Source organism: Leptosomus discolor, chromosome 5 (genome assembly GCF_034619465.1).
Source record: "Leptosomus discolor isolate bLepDis1 chromosome 5, bLepDis1.hap2, whole genome shotgun sequence".
Lineage (NCBI taxonomy): Eukaryota > Metazoa > Chordata > Aves > Leptosomiformes > Leptosomidae > Leptosomus > Leptosomus discolor.
In genome coordinates, this window is record NC_141395.1 from 29,404,565 (window position 1) to 29,410,564 (window position 6,000).

Consider the following 6,000-nt stretch of genomic DNA (forward strand, 5'->3'; position numbering starts at 1 on the left):
GAAGGAAAAGGGGAAGGAAAAGGGGAAGGAAAAGGGGAAGGAAAAGGGGAAGGAAAAGGGGAAGGAAAAGGGGAAGGAAAAGGGGAAGGAAAAGGGGAAGGAAAAGGGGAAGGAAAAGGGGAAGGAAAAGGGGAAGGAAAAGGGGAAGGAAAAGGGGAAGGAAAAGGGGAAGGAAAAGGGGAAGGAAAAGGGGAAGGAAAAGGGGAAGGAAAAGGGGAAGGAAAGACAGAAGACGGAAGCACTTCGTGAGAAGCAGCAAAACTGAAAACTCAGCATCTGGTTAGGAAGGCTATCAGTTTTAAGCACCTCTCATGGTCTACAGATCACAGATTCTCTTAAGAGGAACCAAAAGCTCCTTCCAGCAAAACTACCCTGCTTTGTCTTTTCTCCACGACAGCTCTTCCTGTTCTGCCAATATAACTTAAAATGCCAATAGCTTGTACACGAGGGGGAAAAGCTATGAATGAAAGAAGGATGGAGATTGTGCTATGGTGGGACACAGAGTCCCTGGACTATGAGGAAAGGACAGGGGGGCACGCTTCCTGGGACTATATGACATGGGAGACGAACAGGGAGGTTGCCTGAGGAAAGAGTATGGAAAGACTCAAGGACCTCATGATTTGGCACCTCACTTGTCTATTTCTTGCATTTTAAAGATTTCCTGATTTCTCTAGAATCTTCACTGATAAAATAGTTCTCTTATTTACATATTGGGATAGGGTAAGTATAGGCACCATGTAACAGCAGATCTGCCAAGGTTTTTTTTGCTTGTAATGGCACATGAGTCTGGGTGTCTTCACGTATTTTGCTAAATCCAGGTACTGTAAGGCAGTTCATTCAAGGGCTTGCTCAGTACTATTTCAGTAAGACAAAAGGGAAATTACTGGGTAGATGATCTACAGTAGAAGAAAAAGCAAAGCAAAGCAGTCACACATTTGCAAAATGCTCTTCACCTTCTTGGTAAAGGGAGCATTCTGGAGAGTGCAATGGATTCTAGCAGTTTTGTGCTAGCGAGGAATTGTCCCTAAGGGGCTGTTTCCTTCACCATAACCTAAAGCAGGCTTGGGACTACTCTCGCATGTCCTGGGGATGATGGTTCAGCTACTTTATCCTTCAGAACCAAAGGAGGATTAAACTTCACAAAGCAATTTTCCTCGCCCTTCCTACCACTATACCAAACATGAAATCATAACTGCTAAGGACACAGAAAACATTTTGTAGAAATAAGTTTTCACAGAAAATGAGATTATTTTTTTTTTTCAAAACCAGCAGATTACTGCATTTAAAAGAATTTTCCTATCATCTGTCCTACCTACATTTGCTCTTTTTCATTGAAAGGGACTTTTGCTCTGATAAGCAATTATGCAATTTGCACACTATAACCAGCATATGTAATGTGGAGAAAAAAAAAACTAAAACAAAACAGAATTTTACAGACAAATTGCATTTAATCTGAAAGGATTTTGTTCTGCTTGTTTTCTGTTTAGAGCTAAATACAGCATTTTATTCTTCTACAGTTTTGATTAGCCACAGTGGGAATCTCAAGTCCCTGAAGAATGTAATCTTCTAAAAGGCCCTAAAACTTTCCTTGTTTTAGTTCCTTCTATGCTCAGACACAGTAAAACTGGAATGGTGAGTTCCAAATTACATGGCTTTTTAATATACGCTTTCATGCAATCCATTAACCATTGACATCATTTTATGAGTGTGATCTTTTCAGATAATTTTGTGAAAGTTACATGCTTGGAAGAAAATGACTGGAAAAAAAAAAAAAAGTACCTTGTTTGCTTTCATGTCTTCTCCTTTATCTACTTGAAAGTTTTATTTTATTGTGCCATGTCATTTATGCTTTTTCAACAGGGTCATTTAACAAAGTCTTGGACTTTTTACTCTACATTAGGTATGGTAATATGCCAGAGCTCTACTGAAGAGGGACATGCATTCATGAATATACAGTGCATATGGGACTTGCAAAGCAGAGAAATACTACTTTATACCTGATGAAAAAAGAACAAAGGAAAGCATTTACACAAAAATAATAGATATTGGGTTGTCTGGCAGTGAAAAAACAGATCTATTGAAAAGCAAATGAGTTTTAAAAGCACTTCTGATTCTTTGTGTGTTTTTTAACCGTATAAACCAAAACAAAGGCAGAGGATGTACAGGAAAAAAAAAATATGGGGGAAAACCATTCAGAAATACTTTACCAGTATTAACAAAGCACAAATTACAAAGCAATAAACAAAACTAAAGTAGCTTTAATTTACCTAGATTACCAACAGTTGCCTGATAGTTCTGATAATTGTTTCCCACTGCTAGGACCATTTTATCAAGCTGCCTATTAGTCTGTGCAGATAATCTCAGCACTAACCAACACCCCAGACTAAACTCAATGTACACTAATTCAATTAAGTTGTACCAACCATGAATTTGCAAATTATGTCAAACAAAAGATATTTCGTTTTTTCAGGGTTAATTAAAACTGAACAACACAAGAAAGAAATCATTTACCTTTTGAGGATTCAGCTGTTTACAGTTCTGTTGTTTTTAAAAGGAAATTCTTCACTGTTCCTTTGTCTCCACTGTTTGAATTAACACCTCATCGATTAAAATCCACTCTGGAAAGACAGAGTTTAACTACCTGGAAATCAGGAAAAGGGTAATTTCCTCCCTTCCTGTGAAACTAATGACTATTCATGCCTATCCATTTGGAAAAGATGTAATGTTTACTTGTGGCTTAACTTCCCACTATATACCATAGTCAGCAGCTATTACAAAATTCTCAAGCGACACCTTTAAACCAAACCACATGATTAGGCAGGTCCACATCCTCTTTCTACGCTGATAGTAGAATTCTGAAGATTTTAATGCATAATGTGTTGAAGAAACTCGGTAATTCTGCAGAAGGCAAAATCCTTCATCTACCTACCAGCCAGATCAAAACACACAAGCATATAAATGAATTGCTATACATGTAGGTATATATACATATATATATATAGGTACATAATACAAGTTCAAGCAGGATCGTTAAAAGCAGCACTTCATGTAACTCCTGCAAACAAAGACAATAGGGTTTGGCATTCTATGAAACTATTAATACTGGAGAGTAATTTACAAGGAAGGTAAAGAAAAAGATGTAATCTTTTTATTATAAAGAACGATACCTGAAAAAAATATTATTAGAAATAATCCTTTTTTTCCATAGATTTTGCTTTTATACCTGCATTTTCCCCTCATTTTCCACAAATAAGTAGGAATGATTTTCTACATGACTTTCAGACCACAGCTATTCAAATTTTATATTCGTATGACAATAAGTACTTGCCACACAGATAACACTTGAAATCCATGGAGTTTTCAGAGGGTGATATGTCATTGAGTGCTAAAGATTATAGTAATTGAATAGCTAATTAGCCAACTTGACAACAGTGTTTTTCCATTTTAGTTCAAGTGCTGTGTCCTCCCATACAAAGGAATACCAGTGTTTGGAAAAATAATTTGAGAGAACTACAGAGATCATAGAAACAAAAATAAGGCTACGAAGACTATAGTTGTTCCACTACGTATTTCACGATCTTTAGTACTGCTATAAGGATTACCCAACATGCACTTTTTCACCTCGCATAAATTACTGGGAACTACAGAGTCACTTAGAGAGGTCTTAGGAGAGAAGCCCTCAAAAGGGAAGGCAGAATTTACTGTTATGCATTTAACTTACAACATATGGATTGAATTAGATGTCTCAAAAACTGCCCAAAGCCTAACCAGCCTGGGTTTGCAGAAATACAATGCACAGAGATGAACCTGAGCCGCATCTCTTCAGGATTTCACCTGCCTGCATCCACTTGGGATCCAAGTCACTAGCATAGCTGCCTACACCTATTCTTCCAAAGAACTGAGATCTTATTTTCCATATAAAGTATAAACTTTGGAGATTCAGTCATCCATCTTTTACGTAATAGGTCTTTTGACTAAAACTCCAAATCCACAGTTCAAATAGGATTATATTATGGTGTTACATACAATAGACATGACTCAGTGACCAAAGAAATATTTTAAGTTTCACATTCTGCTTTCATCTATTAACAATTCACAGCTAAGTTGTTGAGTCCTGTCATGATGAGTAACAATGCACAAAACAAGCAGATGCGCAGGGAGGACATGATTACAAGTTCCAGTCCCTCATTATTCTGCAGACTATTGATCTCAGCTACCTGACAACACCAAGCTGAGTGGTGCAGTTGACATGCCTGAGGGACAGGATGCCTTCCAGAGGGACCTGGAAAAGCTTGAGAAGTGGTCTCATGTGAATGTCATGAGGTTCAACAAGGCCAAGTGCAAGGTCCTGCACCTGGGTCGGGGCAATCCCCACTATCAATACAGGCTGGGGGAAGAAGTGATTGAGAGCAGCCCTGCCGAGAAGGACTTGGGGGTACTGGTGGACAAAAAGCTGAACATGAGCTGGTAATGTGCACTCGCAGCCCAGAAAACCAAACATATCCTGGGCTGCATCAAAACAAGTGTGGCCAGCAGGTCAAGGGAGGTGATTCTGCCCCTCTACTGCACTCTGGAGTACTGTGTCCAGCTCTGGAGTCCTCAGCACCAGAAACATGGAATGAGTCCAGAGGAGGGACACAAAAATGATCAGGGGGCTGGAGCACACTATGAGGACAGGCTGAGAGAGTTGGGGTTGTTCAGCCTGGAGAAGACTCTAAGGGGATCTTATTGCAGCTTTTCAGTACTTAAAGGGGGCCTATAAGAAAGAAGGGAACAAACTTTTTATCTGGGCCTGTAGCGATAGGACAAGAGGTAATGGCTTTAAACTAAAAGAGGGGAGATTTAGACTAAGTATAAGGAAGAATTTTTTTTACAATGAAGGTGGTGAAACCCTGGGGCAGGCTGCCCAGAGAGGTGGTAGAAGCCCCATCCCTGGAAACATTCAAGGCCAGGTTGGACGGGGCTCTGAGCAACCTGATCCAGCTAAAGATGTCCCTGCTTACTGCAGGAGAGTTGGACTAGATGATGTCTAAAGCTCCCTTCCAACCCAAACTGTTCTATGATTCTACTGTGCTCACTGTGACAGAGGTGGTCTTACACAGTAACAAACAGGGAAATTGAAAAGGAGTTATAATCCGCTGCAAACGACACAGAGCAAAGCTGAGGGTCTATATAAAATTAGGGACAGCTCCCTCAAAACATATGCTAATAGGTAGGGTGCCTATACAGGACACATGAGTGATCAAGCAAGGTTGTTGCTTTTCAGCATTACTACCCAAAATCTTAACTAAGAGAAACACCTACGCACATGTGGAATCACAGAGCCTGCTGTTTACTCTTTATAATACTGACCAGTAGCTCCATGCACTGGAGAACGGTTCCTGAAAATCAGTGCAAAGCTGGTGCAAATCAAATCCAAATCAAACTTAATCAGCTATGGAGGTTTTGAGAAGCTGTGGTCAGTGCTTTCAGTACATATTCACCTGTACTTTTAAAGATGCTTTTTATAGTCAGCTACATTTGTCAGATTGTTTTTCTGCTTAGTGGATGTAAATACATTTTGTGAAAGGTGTCAGGCGAACATGACTCTATGGGGATTTAAGTTATTTATCCATAGAAATGAATGTGAGACAGGGAAAACCAATGCAAGTTTCTGTCTACTGCTCTGCATTTGCCCTCTCTGAACACTCTCAGCTTCTCTAATGAGATGGGAGCTGATAAACCCCAATAAACTTGCTGGTTGTGATATAGGCAAAGCAAATTGTTAGAAGCTCTGAGAAACACTTTGCTAGTTAACAGCTCAGTCTATAAAGTCAATATTAAGTCTTCCATTGCCTTCAATGAAAGCAAAACGAGTACTCTCTCTAATAAATTGACTGGGCTCATGGAAAGAAGCCTAGGAAATCAGCCTAAGCAAAGAGGCAGCTAAAACCCACTGATATTTATTTGTCCACTCTAGTTCTACTCCTTAAGCTGTATCAAGACATACAAAGGTTAATT